The 21,484-nt window shown below is 39.7% G+C and overlaps 1 long non-coding RNA gene across 1 annotated transcript in view; it reads right to left on the bottom strand.

Annotated features, from left to right (window-relative positions):
* LOC311431702 overlaps nucleotides 1–21,484 on the bottom strand; it is a 163,150-nt gene that overhangs the window by 116,928 nt on the left and 24,738 nt on the right. The window lies entirely within an intron of this gene.

Here is a 21,484-nt window from a genome sequence, read left to right as displayed (position 1 = left end):
AGCAAGGTCTCGGAAGAGTGATTTTGTTAAAAGACAATCATCAAATAAAGTATGGATTTTCAACAATCAAAGGATGAAAGTGCACTTACCCTTTGTGTCAGGGTTTGCGTGTAATGACAAATTTCATCTCAAAGGGCTTGATCTGGCTGCCACTGAAATCAATGGCAAAACTTCCTTGTACTTTGGTGAAGAAAGGAGCAGGTCAAAGAAGAGTTACATACCAATTTAGGACAAAGCACTGTTCTCTGCAGATTTACTGTGGTCTGTTTTTGTATTTCTAATCTCTAGTAGTTGAGTTGGAACTAGACTAGAAAGCCCATTAGATTCCAGATCTTAGTTCCTCCATAGTCTGTAAACATCAATGTCCAAGCTTTAATGTTTTTATACTCATATCCCTTGACAGAAGACCCTTTCTAGTTTAGACATCAAGTTACAATTATGCTATGCTGTCAGTCTAGGAAAAATTACAACAGAAGTCACAGAAATAAGTATTATTATATGGGAGTGGTACTAATCTTCAGAACAGAAGCTTGACCCTTGGCTTATTTGGGGTCAGGAAATCAGCCACCAGTCTTTTGCACCAGATCTCAGCGTGGTTAATGAATTTCAGTATGGACAGAAAGGCAAGAGTGGTAGTAGTTCAGAGAGGAGAAAATGCCTGTCTGGTTAATGTGCCTTTCTAAATCTTCCCCACCCTTCCTGAAAGAAGTTAGCCTTATTTACTTGCTTTGGTGGCTGAAAAAAAAAAAAAAAAAAAAAAATCTGACAAATATATCATTGTTTTCAGAGTTATTAGCTCTCATTTCCAAAGAGGCAGGCTAGGAATGGCTAGAAATTTTCCTCTCCCAGGTTGTACTCAAGGACTTGAGAGCCCTGCAGTACACTCTGGGTGACAGGCACTCTGTTACTCCATAATGTAAGCAGATACGTTGTTTGGAACTGAAGTGAATATTCAGCATGCATCAGTTAACTTTTGGGGCTTTATATAAAATATATATAAAATACTTTATACTTGACTCTAAGGTGAAAAAGACAGTTTTTGTTTTGTTTTGTTTTGTTTTGTTTTTCTGTGACATAAAATATGTAACGTTTAATAACAGAAATGGAAATCAGAATTCTGAATACAGGAGACATCTGAGCTCAGTCCCCTGATGGCACTTCAGGTTTTCTCCCAGGATGCCTTCCAACCCATTGGACTGAGGCAGAGTCAAGCACACACTCCCCTGGCAGAACTGAACACTTCAGATATTCTTCATTTTCCTAACTTGTTGGAATAGCAATTAACAGCAAGAAAAGCACTGTTAAATGTCCTCCTTTTATTTTATTCTCTCCCCATTGTGGTGCCAGTGGAAATACAAATGTTGCTTTGCCAGGTTTCTCTGGGACACTAAAGTTTTTGGACTGTAGATTCACCACATCTGAGTTGGGTTTCCTGCCTGAAGAGCTCTTGTTTCATTTTGCACCTGGATGCCTGCCTGACTTTGTCCTTACATTCTTCATCATCAAATGTATTCATGCTATTTTTAATGTTTTTAGCATATGCTCTGAAAGCATTACTGCTTGCTGCAGTATTTAGTATGTTATATATACACACATACACCAACAGCGTCACCTATTAGAATTCCTAGTGCATTCTTACCTTTATGTAGTAACTAAATGTAGCACAAATTGTCACAATAAAGAATGGTATTTCTGAACTGTAGAGTCCCAGCATACCCATCTTTAATTTTAAGAGTCTCCGTGATGGTCTTCAGTGGTCATTATGATGTACATTTTTGTGTCTAGCACTACTTTATATAATAGTTATGCATCACAGAATGTGTACAGGAGGAAAAACAGAGATAAAAAAGACCCTTACAGTTTTGCAGATCTATGTTTTCAAGCTAAACTACATTTTAAGATGCAATTTTAGGAGTAGCAGTAACATGACTGTTTTTTGCATTACATCTGGTGAGTGTGCATAGATTCCTTAAAAAGCTCATATGTACCTCACATGGGTCTTGGAAGCTGCACAGACTTCAGACTGGCTTAATTTATCCTGCTTCTGAATAGAGAATCTAACCCACATTGAGCCCTTGAAGGTTAGGTACAGATTCACATATCCAACCTAATCTGTCTAATGCTATCTCAGATATCTCAGGCTTACTTTGAGGGTTTCAATGTAAGCATAGATAGCATGAGAAGGTAGCTATAAAAGATCTAAACCTACAATTGGCCACTGAGATTTTTCAAATGGCTTTCTTGTAACCAAAAAAAACAAACAAACAAAAAAAAAAAACTTGCAAGATCATCTTCAAATTGCTTGTGCCCAACGCCCAACCTGAACAAACTACAATGTCAAGCCAGTTTGAAATAATAAAATCTGACAGAGTTCATAATAACCAAAAGTCAAGTTGTCTAAGGATGGTGTATTTATTTACTACAGAAGCCTCTAGCTAGCATTTGCCTTGAATTTACGTGATAATAGTTTTCAAATTTGTTTCATTTTCAATGTCCAGCAATCCGGAGAGAATTATGCAAAAACACATTTTGAGATCTAAAATTAAGTTAGACCTTTCCAGTTTCCACCCTGTTAACACTTTTTAAAACAAAGTTCTTCTTGGTCAAATATGAAAAGTTTTGTGTTGGGAATAGGAGTCTTCTTCTTTAAAACAATTGTCTCTTAAAACAGAATCACAGTTTGACATGCTTTTTGTGTATTCATCAATAACATTATTGCACCCCTGTATTGCCCACTACCACACACATCAATTTGCCTCTATGCGTTCCTCATTTTTAACCTAACTGTTCAAATAGATACAGAATTACCAGATATATTATTGTGATTTAATTTTGGTAGGCTGAAATGCCTGCAAGAATTCTTTGTCTGTCATGTGCAATGATTTTTTATTTTTATTTTTTATGTGAGGTAAAAAATGGATGATGTGCAGAATGAATTCTATCTGGCCCTGAAAGAGATACTTAATGTTTCATCCTGTCTTATGATTACTGGCTAGGAAAAGGCCATTATTGATTTAATACTCAAAGCCTTTCTATTTCTTAGCTGTGTTCTGACATACCTTAACCAGACCTGCCATGCTAAGTTTATTTACTGGGAACTAAAGAGGAGTGTTTTTTGAAGAGCCTTGTAGTTGGGAAAAATAAAACTATAGCTGGTGTAGATCCAGATCCAATTTCAACTGAATTCTCCACAGGTAGGGAACAAGGGAAGGTGATAAATTTTTCAGATTACGGCTTAACTCAACTGGTTGAAAATGACACAGCAGCCTTCCAGCATTTCAAACAGTTTGGACAGAGGTGAGAATCGAGGGGAAATGGGCAGCTGAGTGAGTCCAAGACAATAGACTGAGGTTAAATTGGACAGGACAGGTAATCAGACTGGACTTGTAGTCCCTGCTGTCCTCCTGGAGGTAAAAATCTGTCCATAAATAAGACTATCAGTGCGTGATTCTGTAAAAGTGTATGAAGATCAAGGTCAGCTGAGGCACAAAAAATCAGGATTAAGGTGATCTAAGTAATTTTTTTTTTTCAAACTTAGCACACAAAATTGAATATATTTTACAAGTACTGTATTGAGAAATTCAATCCATAACTGAGTTTCGATTACTTCAGGGCTTAATGCTAAAACATATTAAAATGCACATGCAAAAGCACATAGTTCTACCCTATCTTTTAAATTTAAATACTACTTATTTTCAAGCATTAATGTTTTTGTGGTAGCATTTGTCTTTTTTTTTTTACATACTGCTGCTGCAAAATCTTATATTTCATTCAATATGAGCAACAGAACCATGATGTATATGAATCAGCAGAAAAGACTGTGCTCATAAAAAGGTCTCTGAAATCACTCAGCACTTACAGCACTTCATATTTTCAAAGAGCTGCACAGACATGAATAGCCAGATTGTGATTGACCCCTACTTGACTGCAGAATGAGTGATAAAGTTTTACCACTTTGACAGAAAAAAAGGAAGGCAGGCTGGGGGTGTGGGTATGAAATGAGTTGTTTCTTCCTCAGTACAATGACAACCAGAAGAGATCAGATGCAGACAAAAAATTAAGTTATTTCCACGTCTACAGTATTTTAGTACTTTTTTTTTTTTCCTGCTGTGAAAAGAATAGGAAAGAGCACACTGTCCTGAACCACTATTCCACTTTTGATGTTCTCACGGGAAAAAAAAAAAATCCACATATGAATCCAACAAATGATGACATAAACTGAAGCAAACCAAAGGAATTAGTAGCCTATCTGCATTACTTATACAGGTGAACATATTAAGGAAATTCCATTTCTTCCTGTTTTCTGACTACTCAAGATACTCAAAGAGGAAATAAATGGGTTACTGTCAGCTTGTGCTTCTTCAGAATATCTATTCACTAAAATCCTAATTTTTCCAAGCCAGGAAATGCAGAGGTAAGATGCAGGATACTCCAACATCTGAAAGGCAAGTAGAATAGTGGCAAATTCCTACAGTGATAAGAGCTGGGGAGTATTTACATGTGTTTCAGTTCCATTCGGTTAGGAAATGGAATTTTGACCAGTGGATTCGTTTTGCTGAAGAAATATTAAGAGCTACTGTTGTTATACATGTCTTTTACTGTTTTATGATCTTCTTAGGGGACCAGCAGCTCACAACTCCCAGAAAAGTTAGAGTTGCTTCTTGATCGCATGCTTTCCAGATGTGCATGGGAATGTTGCTATACCTGAGAGACATTAAAAGATGCTAAATGCTCCTCTCAGCTCTCATACAGCTTGCTCAAGTGCAAGCTTGGGATTGAGGGGATCAAGGTCATATTTTCAAACATTTACAGTTTGACCATCAGAAGAGAAGAAATGATACCCCATCTAATGTCTCCAGCTCATGACAGTATCACAATGATGATTGCAATGCACACCATCTTAGAAAATCTGGTTCATCTCCCTCCTTTCCAGTTGTGCTTCTCCATTCCTTTAAAATATATCCCCTCTCTTCTTCATGCAGGTACCAAATCACAGAATCACAGAATGGCTGAGATGAGAAGAGACCTCTGGAGCAGGTTGCACAGGATCACACCTAGATAGGTTTTGAATATCTCCAGAGAAAGAGACTCCACAACCTCTCTGGACAATCTGTTTCAGTGCTCTGCCGTCCTCACAGTAAGAGTTTTTCCTCACATTCAGATGGAGCTTTCTGTGTTTCATTTTGTGCCCATTGCCTCCCATCCTGTTGCTTGCAACAGCAAAAAAGTGTCTGGTCCCAGCCTCTTGACACCTTCCCTTAAAATATTTATAATAGAAGATCCCCTCTCAGCTTTCTCTTACTCAGGCTAAACAGGCCCAGCTCTCTCAGCTTTTCCTCATAAGATAAATGCTCCAGTCCCCCAGGCATCTTTGTAGCTCTCCACTGTACTGTCTCCAGTAGCTCTCTTGTATTGGGAAGCCCAGAACCGGACACAATACTCCAGGTGTGGCCTCAGCAGGATTGAGTAGAGTGGGAGGATAACCTCTTTTGACCTGCTGGCAACACTCTTCCTAATGCACCCCAGGATATCATTGTCCTTCTTGGCCACAAGGGCACATTGTTGGCTCATGTTTATAACTTGTTGCCCACTAGGATTTCCAAATCCTTCTCCACAGAGTTGCTTTGCAGTAGGTCAACCCCCAACCTGCACTGGTAAAGGTTTTTTTTCTCCCAAAGTGCAGGACTTTGCACCTTTGTTGAACTTCATGAAGTTCCTCTCCACCCAACTCTCCAGACTGTCCAGATCTCTCTAAATGGCATAGCCTTCTGGTGTATCAGCCACTCTTCCAGTAGCACCACCATTCACATAGACAATCATTTACAGACCGGATCCTTCTATTCTGTTCCACATCACCACCACAAGAGAAAATTATTTGCGCCCCAGACACTTTCACCAACTTTCCCAAGGCCTTGAAATCCTTTATTCCCCTCAGACTGTGGGATGCAGCTTCCTCCCCACCTATCTGGAAGATCAGTAGTGGGTAGTAGTCTGTCGAGCACACCAGGTTGGGCAGTGTCCTGGTGATATCCCTGATCTGGGCTCCAGGTAGACTACAGACTTCCTTTCAATGAGGGTCAACTCTGCATATTGGGCCCTCTGTTCCTCTCAGAAGGGAATCTCCTACTGCAATTACCCTTCTTTCTTTCTTTTCGATGGAATTCGTGAGGCATAGTGTTAGCTGCCTCTTCTGATGTGATCTCATGGGTAGGCCTTCCACCACATACTTGCCTACCTCTCCTTGAAGATCCAGGGCCTCAAACGTATTCCAGGGGCACCTGAGGAAGTGAGGAAGGTACAGAAGGGGGTTGCACACAGCACCAAACTGGGACTTGCTTCCAATCCTCCTCGTCTTTTGGTCACCTTCCTCTGCTTGACAGCAACAGTGCAGGGGTTTGACTGCCCTCCTGGAGGGCATCCACCCAGCACCCTTCTCTCTGGCACACCACGGAGTCAGTTACTCCACCAGTCAAACTCCTGCTCACACGCCCTGATGCTCCTTATAGTCTCTCCACCTGAGCTCAGCCACGATGGCATGCAGACCTTCCACCTGAGCACAGGCGGTCTCCCAGCTGCTCTACTTCCCTGGCAGCAGCAGGCTCAGGTGCTCCCTGCAGCCAGAGGCCTGAAAAAGCCGCGTCTCTGGGCAGGCCCTCCGTTTGGGTTCCCCACAGACTTTTTGGAGTGAGCTCTCTGCTTAAGGGACACCATGTTAGGCGTGTGACACCGCAGACTGCCAATAGCTGGTGCAGAGCCCTGTGCCCTGCCACAACAGCTGCACACCACTGCACACACGCTGCTGGCCCTTCCCTGCTGGTGATGGGCACTGCGTGTCACCGCCCTCCTGGATGCCATTTCTAGGCAGAGGGCCTGGGTGCAGCAGCTGCCGTGGCCCTGACACCACCCACTCCCTGTCAGCCTGGTGAGAGAGCTGGTGAGTGTGGCCTGGTAGAGCTGCTGTCCTGGGCTGCCCTGGCAAAACAAGGGCACGAGATCCCCCTGAACTCGTGGGCAGGTGCTGCAGCTATACCAGCTCTGAGGCAGCTGGCCTCAACTACAATTACAAGAACTTTAAAGCAAACTTTCTTAAGAACAAGATTTTTTGTGTATTTTTAGCTTGAAGTGTCGTGTTCTATGTGATGAAAAGACACTGATTCCAAATCTTGAGCTTTTTATTTTTATTTTTATTTTTATTTTTATTTTTATTTTTATTTTTATTTTTTTTTTATTATTTTTTTTTTTTTTTCCCAGAGATACCAATTTTTTCACAGTGTGGTATTACTTCTCCCAGTAGTTCTGGCCTCCAGCTGAATGAGAACACACACCCTGCCCTGATGAGCTGCATGGCTTGCCAAGGTGAAAACTACTTGTCCCCTTCAGGGTACATTTTCCTCTCTTCCTTTATGGGCCATCTTGTGATGGCCTTTAGCTGCCATCAGACATGTCCCTTCTCATTTCTGTACCACAGACTTCTCAGACTCAGGTTTCTAGCACTGTCTATTCATGTTCACCAGCTAGTGCAGCCAGACTTCTCTGTATGGAGGGGAAATATGCCTAAAATACCCTCCACATAGTCTTAGAAAGTATGCATGAAATATATGCCCTAGAAGGACCCCCCCCCCAAAAAAAAAAAAAAAAAAAAAAAAAAAATCCTGACACAATATACCAAAATCAAGGAGAGAGACTTCTTCTTGGCTACACTATTTGACCGTACAAACATTATATTCTACCACACTGTATCTACCCACAACCATAATATTTTGAGAGATGAAGACTTTTATTTGATCCCTATCTTAATTCTCTAACATGAATTATTTTTCTCATTCACTTCCTCGACTGTTAAAAGATATCATGGTAACCAGATTTGAAATTTATTGAAACTAATGAAAGGTGACCAGAAAAAGGTGACATTAAAAAAAAAAAAGTCCATTTTTATGAGTTTGTATATTTTTTCATTGAGTTTGATGTTGCAGACAGATCTCAAGTATAAATCATGTAATTTATCTAAACAAAGCTTTCACAGTCCTGGTCACAAGGAAGTTGTTCATGTGTAATCAAATACTGCATGTGCTGCACTACACATATGTTTAAAACAATATCACCTCCTATCTCATTTCATTGTAATGAGCTTTTTCTCCAAAAGATTAGATAGCTTAACATACAGTATACTTACAGTATGTAACAGTATTCTAGATCACATGAGAATGTTATATCTGGACATAAAAGTGAAGTCATATTTTAGTGTGTCATCATACACACAGCCATCAGAAACTGTTTTTGGGCATGGAAAAAGTTCTCTTCTGTTTTTGTTTTGTTTTGTTTTGTTTTATTATTCTGTATCACTGGATTCTGTATTCTTTTCTCTAGAATGCTTCTGCCATCACAGGCAATTGATGGAACAACTATTGATAATCTATTCCTATAACATATTAACAATCATCTATTCATAGATATGCCTATTAAAAACAATCTTCAACAAAATTCCACCTTTGATGTTTCCTCCCTTGTGTACACCACTGCCAGTGCCGAGTGAGTTTTTGTTGGTCCTCCCCATATGTGCTTGGACACACTTGTGCACCATTTTTCCAACCCAAGCCATTCTATGAATTCAACCTGGCCATGACAGACAATTTTCTCCTTCAGAGAAGGATATTGACAGTTTCCTTTCAGCAAAGCAGACTGGCAGTGCTGTTTTGACAAAAATTCACAGTATTTGGGGGTTTGTTAGGGGTTGTTAACCCTCAGCAGAGGAACATTGGGAAGCAAGAATAAATGAGATCAGGTATCATAACATTCCAGGCTTCTGATTCCTAAGACAATCTTACCTACACTAACATTTCAGTCCTTTATGACATTTCCATTACTGTAGAAATACCAAGACAAAGAAGTAGTTTTGTTGTTGTTGTTGTTTGCTTGGTTGTTTTTTTAAATAAAAATAAAAGAATATTTCTGCTCGTAGCTCCACAATGGCAATCCATAGGTAGACTTTGGGTTGTTTTTAAATCAAAATCTATTTACCAAATCCTGGAAAGAACTTCAGTTCCCCAAAGCCTCACTAGACAATTTGAGAGTTTTACTTTAAGTGGAAGCATTTCTTCCATCACTACAGCTCTATGTATATTCTGAACACTGGATAATAGATAAAATTGTATGTTTCCAGCAAAATGCATCTTTGTTTTTAGAAAAGATGTGCAAAGAAGGTGAACATGAAAAACTTAGTTCTTATCCCTAAAATGCAACCTCTACTTTAGGGAATTTTGCCCATTTCACAGAGTGAAGCAGGGGAAGCAACATGTTGAATCTGCAAGTTATTCACATGAGCTGACTGAAATACCTCCCAACTGTGGACATGGAGCTTGCTTGCAGAGCAAATACTTAGGAAATAACACAGACATTTCCAAAGTCCAGCTGATTTCCAGAAAGTCCCGCCACATGTTTACTGCTCCCAACAGGGTGAAGTCTAAATTAGATGCCAAAAAGTTAACTGAGTCTGCCCAGCAGGAACTTGCAATCTGACATGAACCTTTCATCTCCTTTGACAACAATAAATAGCAATAGTTATGAGGATCTTTTCTTCTGTAGCCTTTATGTCTGAAGATAGGCTTCAATACAAACTCTGTGATATATCCATATCAACACATACTGGTCTTCACTCAACATGTCTCCTCAAATGCGAACACATCAGTCTACAAATCTGCCCCTTGGATAGTGGAGGTTGAATTAGGGAGACACTCATAATAATGTGTGTATAACCACAAGAAAATAAAGAAAAAATGAAACAATGAGAGTATTTTTCAAATGATGTTGTTTAGTCATGAAGTTTCAGCACCTGATTTGCCCAAAAATGTGATACTGACAATGATTTACAGAATCTAAATGTTCATCTAGTTTTAAATATATTTTACCAAGAAAGACTTAGCTCAACAGACATTATTTTTTCAAGACTAAAAAAACACTTCAGCTAAGTCTGATTTCCTTTCTCTACAAATTCCTGAAGGGCTGAAATGACAATAACTCAAATGAAAATTTCTTCCAGTCCTTTGCTGTCATTGCAGTTGGAGTTAATATAAAATTGTATTTCAACCTGTTTTAATCATTGATGACACCACCATTGTTGATGCATAAACAAATCATTAAAAAAGGACTAGAAAATGAAATATTTTAACTTCACATTAGTAAGCCACTCTCTGCATAGCCCATGTGTGCAGTAATGTGCTATGCATCTGCTACACACTCCTTGTATGTGCAGCATCAGGGGAATACAGAGCTGTTCCCTGAGGTGGAGCTTGTAGTGAGCCATGAACTCCCTTCTGGGACTGTATAGTGTTTATGTGGAAAGGTGCTTTTTTTTTTTTTTGGGGGGGGGAGTTCTGCAGAGGTGGCTGCTATGAGAAGAGCCCAGAAGCTTCCCAATGTCAGATAAGAGACAGTTTCAGCCGACTTCAGAGGGAACCACTGCTGGCCAGAGCCAAGCCAGTAAGCGATGTTGTTTGCACCTCTGGGAGAGCAGATTTAAGAAAGAGAAGAAAACTGCTCTGCTACAGAAGCTGGGAGAGAAGAGTGAGAAAATGTAGAAAGAAACAGCCCTGCAAGCACCAAGGTCACTGAAGAAGGAGGTCAGGAAGTGCTCCAGGTGCCAGAGCAGAAGTTCCCCTGCGGCCTCTGGAGAATCATAGAACCACAGAACCATTAAGGTTGGAGAAGACCTTCAAGATCATCTGCTCCAACCATCCCCCTACCAGCAATATCACCCACTAAACCATGTCCCTAAGCATCACGTCCAACCTAGACTTAAACACCCCGAGGACAGTGACTCCACCCTGGGCAACCCGTTCCAATGCCTAATCTCTCTCTTTGAGAAGAAATTTCTCCCAATTTCCAACCTGAACCTCCCCTGGTGCAACTTGAGGACATTCCTTCTAGTTCTATAGCTAGTTATCTGTGAGAAGAGGTCAACGCCCAGCTCCCCACAGCTTCCTTTCAGTTAGTTGTAGAGAGCAATAAGGTCTCCCCTGAGCCTCTTCTTCAGACTAAACAACCCCAGCTTCCTCAATCGCTCCTCATAAGACTTGTGATCCAGGCCCTTCACCAGCTTCATAGCCCTTCTCTGGATGTGCTCCAGGGCCTTGATGTCTTTCTCATACAGGGGGACCCAAAACTGATCTCAGTACTTGAGGTGTGGCCTCACCAAAGCTGAGTACAGGGGGATGATGCCTTCCCTGGTCCTGTTGGCTACACTATTCCTGATACCAGCCAGGATGCCATTGGCTACTTGGGCACACTGCCTACAAGGCAAGCATCAACCAGAACCCCCAGATCCTTTTCCTTTGCACATCTTTCCAGCAACTCTCCCCCAAGCCTGGATGCAGTTGTTGTCACCAAAATGCAGGACCCAGCACTTAGAATCTCACCCCATTGGCCTCTGTCCATCAACCCATCCTATGCAGGTCCCTCTGCAGCCCTCCTGCCTTCTGGCAGGTTGACACTTCCCCTCAACTTGGTGTCATCTGCAATTACTGAGGGTGCACTCAGTTCCCTCATCCAAATCATCAATGAGATATTAAAGAGGATGGGCCCCAACACTGAACCCTGGGGAAAACCACTGGTGACTGGTCACCAGCTGGATTTCACTCCACTCACCACTAATCCATGGGCCCGGCCATCCAGCCAGATTTTAATCCATCAAAGCGTATGCCTGTCCAAGCCATGGTCTGCCAGCTTCTCCAGGAGAATACTGTGGGAGACCGTGTCAAAGGCTTTGCTGAAGTCTAGGTACACGACGTCAACAGGCTTTCCCCCATCCACCAGGCAGGTCACCCGGTCATAGAAGGAGATGAAGTTGGTCAGGCAGGACTTGCCTTTTATGAACCCATACTGACTGGGCCTGATCGCCCAGTTGTCCTGCATACGCTGTGCAACTGCTGCTCAGAGACAAGCCAGTAAGAGATGCTGTTTGCACATCTGTGAGAACATTTTAGAAGGGGGAAAAAAAAAACAAACTGCTGTGCAACAGCAGCTGGGAGAACAAGGAGTGAGAACCAGCCCTGAAGCCCCCAAGGTCAGTGCAAAAGGAGGGCAGGAGGTGGTCCAGGCACGCAGCAGCAGTTCCTCTGCAGCCTGTGGAGAGGCCCCTGGTGGAGCAGGCTGTCCCCCTGCAGCCCATGGGTCCCACATGGAGCAGATCTCCACACTGCAGCCCCCCCATGGGTGGAAGAGCCCCCGGTGGAGCAGGTGGATGTGGCCTGGAGGAGGCTGCGGCCCATGGAGAGCCCTCCCAGGAGCAGGCCCTGGGCCGGAGCTGCAGCCCGTGGAGAGGAGCCCACGCAGGAGCAGAGGGTCTGGGGGGAGCTGCTGCCTGTGGGGGACCCATGCTGGAGCAGTTTGCTCCTGGGGGATGGACCCTGTGTTATCGAGCCACATGGGAACAGTTCTTCAAGAGCTGCTGCCTGTGGGAAGCCCACGCAGGATCAGTTTTGGGAAGGACAGCATCCCGTGGGAGGGACCCCACATGGAGCAGGGGCAGAGAGTGACTGTGATGGAGCGGTAGAGACAAAGCACTGGGGACGGACCACAGACCCCATTACCCATTCCCCTGCACTGCTTGGGGGGAGGAGGTAGAAGAGTGTGAAAGGGGTAGGTGTTTTAGTTTGCTTTTAGTTTCTCACTTCTCTAGTCTGTTAGCAATGGGCGATACATTATATTAATCTTCTTATGCTGAGTCTATTTTGCTTGTGATAGTAATTGTTGAGTGATCTCTCTGTCTTTATCTCAACCCTTGAGCCCTTTTCCATCATATTTTCTCTCCCTCTTCCTTTGAAGATGGGGAATGAGAGAGCAGTTGTGGTGTAGTTTAGCTGTGAAACCATGCAGAGACTTTGTGTGCTGACACTCAGAAGGGTATCCCAGACGTCACTGTCCTTGCTTCTTGGTGCAGTGAGGCAGAAGGATGACCCTGCTTTTGGATAGCCCTACCCAGCTCTTCTGTCACAGTTGCTTTGAAGCAAGAAAGAGACAAAACTGTAGATGCAGAACAGCTCAGAGCCTCTGACTAAGAGCATCAGCAAAACCAGACATATCCAGTAGGTCTAGCGGATTGCAGCAAGGCATGCTGTCAGGCTATTTTATACAAATGCTTCACTGACCAGAAATGCAAGGCAGTGACAATTAAATCTAGCATTATCAGTCTCTCTCCTTCCCTCCCATAGATACTGGACACACCTGCTCTTTTGAACATGCCACAAATACCTTTTAACACTCTCAGTCTCTTCAAAGACCTAATCTCTCACTTACAGTGGTCTTAGATCATCCTCTCCTCTTTGATCATGCTTCTTCCCATTCAATATCTCCAAATATCTGTATACTGCATCAATAATGAGTCAGGGAAGCGCAGACAGAAAACAAGTTCCTCATGGATCAAAGCATTTCTCTTGTCAAATACAATAAGGCTATTCAATAAAGGGGGCACTGACTACTTGGGAACATTTTTATAACCAATTCAACAGAAAGTTAGGTTCCTGCTACACTGCAGTTAGCATTACAGCAATAATACTTATTTTTTGTCACCCTTTTTTGTTAAAAAAAAATAAAAAATCAGGCTAAATATATAAAAATACAAAAAAAAAAAAAAATGTTTGGAGCACCTGAGATCTGGGAGATGAGATGTGGGAGTCAGCATAGCATCTATTGTTGTACAGGAATCAACTTACATTTTCAAAAAATGCTGAGACCTAGCTTATTTTCTAATTCAATAAATTGTATTGAACAGCAATATCTATTCTACTTCAATAAGCTTATTTAATTTTCAGGCCTACACAGTAGCTCTGTCCAAATCCAGCATGTACCTGGCCTTATGTACACTTTTACTGCAGATGTTTGTATGAACTAGATGGCTCAAGGGATTATGAACTGCAAAGGAACATTGAGCATAATACTAATATTTGGCGTTCTTCTGTGATGCATAAAAAAAACACCTCCCAGGTTCACTTTCTAAATGTCTGAAAGTGATCATTTTCTTTAATGGAAAGAAACGGTACAACTCAAAATGGTGCCCTTCATTGAGAACTCTTGCAACACTTAACACCAGAATCTGAGGTATGTGCACTGATTAATTAGTATAAGCACTTCTTTTTATAACATGGATTATCTGAATCTTTTACTGTCCTCAGTCCTTGCAGAGCTGTGCTTTGCTGATGATCGTTACAGATCTCTCTTTAAATTTTATTGGGATATATATACAAATGGCACTATAAAAACAGAATAGAGCACAGCCTTGAGGAAAACATAGTCTCTTGCAATTCTCTTGCATTTAACTGCAGGATACTTCTACTGAAGCAAAGTAGTCATTTCCCAATTATTATGTTAGTGCAAGATAAATATGAGTTAACAGAAGTATCCAGCTGCCAAACTCAAAAAACAAAAGAAAGAGACAATGTCTTGTCAGAGAGATTTTCCTGCTGCTTAATTCTCTTGTCTGCTCCTGTACAAACACTCACCTTTTTAATGAGGAAATGGTCTGTAAAAACTGCAGAAATGAAAAATGAGATATATATTCAATTAGCTGTAGTACTGTTAGCATGCCACTTCAGGTCAGCTGGAAAGCTTTGAAAAGCAAGACATTTCTAACTTAAAGCAGAAAATCTGAATGCAAACTCAGCTGGCTTAACTGTGAAGCTCTTTTGGCAAACCACTGAAAAACATAATTGAATGTAGCCCTCCTGGGAAGGAACCCTAATAAACTGGAGGACAACTTGTCTGCTAGCATTTTGATTTTGCCTTCACAGTGCTCCAGTCTTTGTGCGATTACAGTAGGAAGTTTCACTTACAGGAATGATTACCCTACAGAGTTATAGGTAAGGGCCTGTTTTATCCTCCCCCTGCAGCTAACATCCATCAAAGAAATGGCTTTCTATACATAGCCTGCTTTCCATGAGTTTATTTTCAAAGAGTGACCATCATTTTATGGGCAGAGGCAACACCTGAATAATTTACTCTGGCATTTTTTTGTGCTTATAACCCATACCACGAATACAAATGTGATGAACTACACACCTGACTGAATGACTGCTGCACAGGCGGAAAAGAGAGAGACATTTTATCTGTGAGCCTATGCTTCACCTGCAGGAATACTGGCTATGCCATTGATATGATGCATCTACACAGGGATGAAAGATGAAAGACATTGCTGTAGGAGAACTGTAAGGGAACATGTGGGCCTGATGCACTCCCCATACATCTGCAGTCAGAACAATCCCCATGTAGTCAATATACTTACAGACTCCTTATAAATACTGATTTTTTAGACATTTGTTTGCCATATTCTAGGGTATTTGCATCGGTAACATCAGCTCAGAATAATACTGCCACCTGTTATCTGATTCAAAGCAAATCCCACTTTTACTTATTTTTTCCCATTTAAAGTAGATAATTGTAACAATGCATTGAGTAGGACTCCTGATGTTATATAGCATGTTCCTAACTTGGATTATTTTACATCTTCCCCCAGTACAGTTACAACTCCATCCCTCAAAAAAACATGTCCAACATGAGACAGTACACTTTCCATGCTTAGCCTCATTCATAGCTCAGGAGGTGGTAACAGCAGGGTGGTTGGACTTCTGTCAGCCTGTAAGAAGCACAAGTATGGGCAAGACCTGAGAAGATGCAGACCATTTCTGTCTGGATTTTTTTTACATGAACAGTTTAAATGGACCATGCCCCACCCATCCACTTGTGGGAAGCTAACTTCAGATTTGGATTCCAGCCTGTCTGTGGATTCATGTGAAGGTCACATTGAATGAACTTAGACTTCTGTTCTGAGAATTCAGTTCCTGGAAGGTACTCAGAATCATTTTATTCAGGAAAACATTCTGATTTTAAAAAATCATGAAGTTGCATATATTCCTTGCTGTATACAGTGGTGGCAGAAATAACTTCTAGTTTGGCCTGTGACATGGCTTATCAGATAGGTAATGGGTGCTGGCTGCATGTCAGAGGGACACAGACACATTTATTTCAGGTTCAGTGAGGCCCAGGTGCTTGGGTCTGATAAACTGTTTGTTGGCACAGGCTGAGGGTAGGGAAAAAGACAAAGTGACTCAAAGTCTTTGTTGTCTTCAGGGCAGCTGCAGGCCAGTGTGACCCCAGCAAAAGTGTGATCATTCTGGCAAGTCAGTCAAGGATTGCCAAGGACAGTGGACTTAAACCTGAGTCTAATACACAGCATGACACAGGAATCAAGCCTACTTTCATTATTTTTTTTCACTTGTGTTTCCTTTTTGTCTTTCTCAAACTATGTATAAGGCATTCATCTTTTCTGAAGTACAATAACCTTCACTTTTCTTTGTTACTGTTGAAATCTCTGCCAATTGTTTTGTTTTGTTTCCCATTAATTCTTATAAATGTATGCAGAATTCATCCAGCTACTTCAGCATTTTTCCTTCTTTCATTTGTCCCAATTATGTTAGCAACTCTGAACATTCCAGCACTAAAAAAGATACTTCTGAAGTGCTTCAGACAGCCTGGCACAGGAGTCCCTGCAGGTAGTTTTTGATGCTACAGATTTGGGTTCACATTTTCCTGCCATGGTGAAGTACTAACTAAAACAAAATCCCAGCTGGCACAGAAAACACTCAGAGAACTGAAATTACCCTATGCTTTCTCAGGTAATGTCATGGCTGCATCTGACAATGACTTATTAAATTCAGGATTAGTTTGTATGCACTTACATGACCAGAGATATTAGGATTATTTTCTACATTGGTTACAAACCAAAAGAGGTCACAGCCTTATATATGATATTGTATATGATATGATATATATATATGATATATATATATGATATATTTATGATTGATTTGAATTTCCTCCAGTCCTATTCTATATACAGTTCTAGCACACATTTTGATATTGCCAGACTTCCTGCTCTGACCATATTTATTTTGTGACATCATGCTTTACTGAGTGTAGAATCAGAAATGGAAAATACTGCATTCTCCATATGCATGTAAAATATAATAAGTTATTTTAAGTGTACTTAATCAAGAAGTTAAAAGAGATACATTGTTTATATTGCTCAGAAAAATCTTCAGTAAAGTGTTAAGATTCAGAGCTTTGAAGTCATTGTTTTGCAGGTTTTCCTATTATTTAGTAAGTCTCTGAGAAGTTTATACTGATTGCTAATACTCAGGCCATTACCTGGAAGACAGAAGGTCTGAAACAATTAAATACCAGGCAGTGAGCTGTCAGATATCATCTTCAAGAGAACAACAAGAAGACAAGAAAATGAAACCAGCAGCAGCACAAAAGAAACACTATCATGGAAGAGAATATGCTAAATAGCAGGGAGCCAGTAATAAAGAATTGAAGTAACTAAGCACAAATATGAAACTATTACTCAGAAATTCCCCTCAAAACACAAGAGAAACATCTCATTTACATACTTGATGCTTCCAGAGTGAGCAAATATTCAGGAACACTCCTGATTTTGACTGCAAGGCAACCAAGAATCAGACCACAGATGGAATAGGTCAACTTAACTATAAACCCAGCTGAGTTCTGCTGAAAACACTGGTCTTTATTGAAATAAGTGGATCAGTGCCAGTTTGCAGCAGCTGAAGGCCTGCCTCTGTCTTTTTATTCATCTTCAACATTAAGATCAAACCAGATCTCATCATATGTCAGGACAAAAGCATTGACAAATAATTTAAAGAATTTTGCTCATTTTCAAGGGGGTGTAAAGGTATGAAATCAATCTTTCATTTGGCAACTGGTCAACCAAAGAAAATTATGAGCCAGCCATTCAGTATAAATGGTCACAATCACCAAAAATGTTTTAATTGTCTCCAATTGAAGAAACAGAACTAATTAAACATGGGTTATAATAACTTACTAATAACATTCAGAATCTGCCATATTATTCTGTTTCATACAACCCACATCAACATATACAAACCAAGAGCCTGAAAATATGGGTCTTATACAGGTCTTTCTGTTGCAGTTACCTTTTGCAGAGTCCTCCCTCCACCCCTCCTTTTTTTTTGTTTTTATGACTTCAATCCAAGGAAGCATCAAATCCCGCTATTTTCAGGTTTCTTTATAAATATGAATGTTGAATCATATTCACCAGAGAGTTTACTGAGGTCAGTGAATGTTTCAGTGAAACCAAGCAGATTTATGGCTTTGAATGGAACAATGTAAATGTTGGTTGTTCATACCTTAAACAGTCATAGGCCAAAATATGAAGACTTGGATACAGTTTCCTTGAGTAAACATTTATCCAAGTCCAAAATGCAAAACTAAAGAAGTTCCTTCCTCTTCTTCTCATTTGGGAAAAGGCATTCAATTACATTTTGGATGTTGCAGTGTTAAAAAATAAATTAAAAAAAAAAAAAAAAAAAGAATAATAAAAGAGCCAAAATAAACAATGTATATTTTACAAAAATAAAAAATAAAAAGTACTGAAGCACTGTAATGAAACATATCAAACTTCAGATCCAGTACTGTCTCCCATTCCCATCTGATCCCTTCACATTAGTGAAAACAACAGGTGTATTTTGCACAATAGCCTGAATGTTACCAAAGGGCAGACAGTACTATTGAACCAATGGGAGGAAAGTGAATTTTGAAGCCAAATATCCCCTAAGGGTGTTGCAAGAAGCATCCAGACAGGCCTAGGCCAATAGCAGTTTAGGATATTATTGTTTGGGAATTATAACTTTATACCACAAAATGTCTGTTCTATTACTCATACAGTAATGCATTGCAGTTCTAAAAACAATTCTGGATCAATGGTCAATAAAAACCATCAAAAGGATGCAAAGGTGTATAATCAAGCTTTTATCTTGCTTTAGTAACATCTAGGCAATTAAAATTTCATGACATATATTAAGAGGGGTTTTTTTTTGAGTTTATACTTAATGTAGAACTCTCTACAGTGAAATATTTGCCAGTGGCAATCTCTTTCATACAATATTAGCATATCCAATTCTTCCCTTGTGGGATGTTTCAGCATATAATATTAATTTGCCATTAGGTAATGTACTCATTTTAGTGATCTCCTGTGTTCTCATTAATTAAAAACCTAGTAAAATCAGTTGTAGTCTATTCCTCTTTACTTTGCATGCTTTGTTGGGTTTGTTTATTTGTTTGTTTTATTTTATTTTTCCTTTTGTGTGTGTGTGTTTGTTTTGCTTTTTATTTCTTCTACCTTGTCTATAGAGTGGTGCTGGTTTTAGTAGAAAACCTCTATCAAAGCTTGCCCTATATTTGACAGTCAGTCTTGTATACAGCTTCAGGCAGGATGGTTCTTTTCTGTCTGCTAAGATGTAATTACATTACTTAACTCCAGTTTGCTCTAGGATTAGTTCTAGTGTCCATTTCTTCATAACCAAAGTTTGAAGCCTATTTCAATTTTCTTTTTATCTCCTCAAAACTGGACATGAAATTTCTACAGAATTGCATGCTCTCTAAAATTCTCAGGTGAGTTGTACACCTGCTCATTTGTATTGTATGACCTGCTCACTTCACCATTCTATAGATAATTGTGAGCTGCTCTGGGCTGTTACTTAAGCCTTTAAACAATTTCTGATTGAGAAAAATAGATAATAATGTGATTGGCATGAATTTTTGGAGGATTGTGCTTCAAAAGGTCTCACTAGATGTTGAATTCTTATCCTTCAGGAAGAAAAAAAAAGAAAAAAAAAGAAAAAAAAAAAAAGCCCGAAACAGAGTCACTGTAATGAAAGTTAAAAATAGAAAATAATAGAGGAACAAAGATATAAAACCTGTGCCAACTCTCTGAGATTACAAACTAATATTCAGTAGGTACTGCTAGCTGGTATTAAATACTATTCTGGTATTAAATACTAGATTCTGGTATTAAATACTATTATGTGAATCTTGTTTAAGAGAGGTCAAGACAATTTGGAAAATATTTTACTAAAAACACTTTTTTTCCTAGATGTTAATGCTAACAACTGTATTCCTTTATATGTTTAATGGCTTATAAGTAGTGCTTATTTTGAGTTTGTTTGCTTGCTTTTCAGTTTGTTTGGTTTTGTGTGTTTTTTTGACTAAACTTTGTATGAGAGTATAAAAGACTGAATGTACTATTTTAAATAGGAGATTTAATAGAATAAAACAATAGTTTTAGAAATGAAAATGACTATCAAAGAAATATGTAGTATTCATTCTACCAAGTCAGAATGCATATAGTTTCAGATAGCTTTATATTTTAAAATGTATGTGATTATTATCATAGCACTTTTTTCCCTTCAGGATGCCTTTAAATACAGACTCTGGTAAACTGATATCAAATAGGCTGTTCCTCTTTATTAGAAAATGAATTTTGAATTTTACATGCTTATGATGGATAGATAGGTTGCCTTGTTCTTCAGAGAAAAAATGCGGTAAAGCAAGTTACTGAGGGAGACAAAGAAAAATACACTGGCTAAACTGATTTATCAACTGAAACAAAACAAGGTGAGAGACCAGATAAGAGACAGATGTAGAATGAAGGAAAACAAAGGAAAGTGGCATCAAGGATTTTAAAAATAGTTAAGTCTGGAAAACACAATACCCAGAGTCTGTATGCTTCTGATAAAGCAGGCTCTAGAAAAGAAGAGAAAAAATGTGAACAGGTAAAAGAGAAAATAGGAATGTGAAGGGCAAGAGGCCTGCCAAAAAATTAAAATTCAACTTGAAAAACTGAAAGCCAGAACCTATCAAGGAGTTTAATGCAAAACACAGGCATCCAATGATCAGATTAAAGCCTGGGAAGCAGTAATAGCAATATGCACTTTGGAGCAATTGTGAGCAAAATGCTAGCCATGAATTTGCAAGGTAATATGACAAAGGAGGGACATAAAATCCAAGTAATGAACACAAGCTGCTAATCACAAAGTAGAGAGAAAACAGTTCTTTACCTGTGTGGCTTTGTTACAACTGTATCTGGAATTTTTCATTCATTATGGGTACCTTATGGCCAAGAATATATATGTGCTGTGAAAGGGAGACTGGGAACTGGGTTGATTTGGGCTGAGGTAAGGGACTGAGAGAGACAGACTTATGAGGAAAGATTAAAAAATACAGAATGCCTTAGGCATGGCTGGGGAGACTGAAGTAACCAGGTACAAACTGTAGAAGGCATAAATGGTAGGAGCAGAAAGTATAATCCTTACAAGTCAACAGAAGCTTGTTATAATAATATCCAGACTCCTAAGGATCCTTTTAGAAAATTATCCAACTGGGATGTTACTATATAGACAGCAACAAAAAATTTCTGCTCATAGCCTTCAATCTAGTTCTTATTTCAGCTCCATTACAAACTCTAAACTCTCCCTGATCACCATTGGCAGGCAGTTCTTCACCACTAACAGAAATCTGGATATTCAAATAATAATAATAATAAAAATATACATATTTTTCAAGGAAAGGAGGAGATTTATGTAGGAGGAAGACCTTAGGCATGCAGAGATAAAGCCAGCTC

Source organism: Aythya ferina, assembly GCF_964211825.1.
Source record: "Aythya ferina genome assembly, chromosome: 2".
In the NCBI taxonomy this organism is placed as follows: Eukaryota; Metazoa; Chordata; class Aves; order Anseriformes; family Anatidae; genus Aythya; species Aythya ferina.
This window is presented reverse-complemented; position numbering and strand designations above follow the sequence as displayed.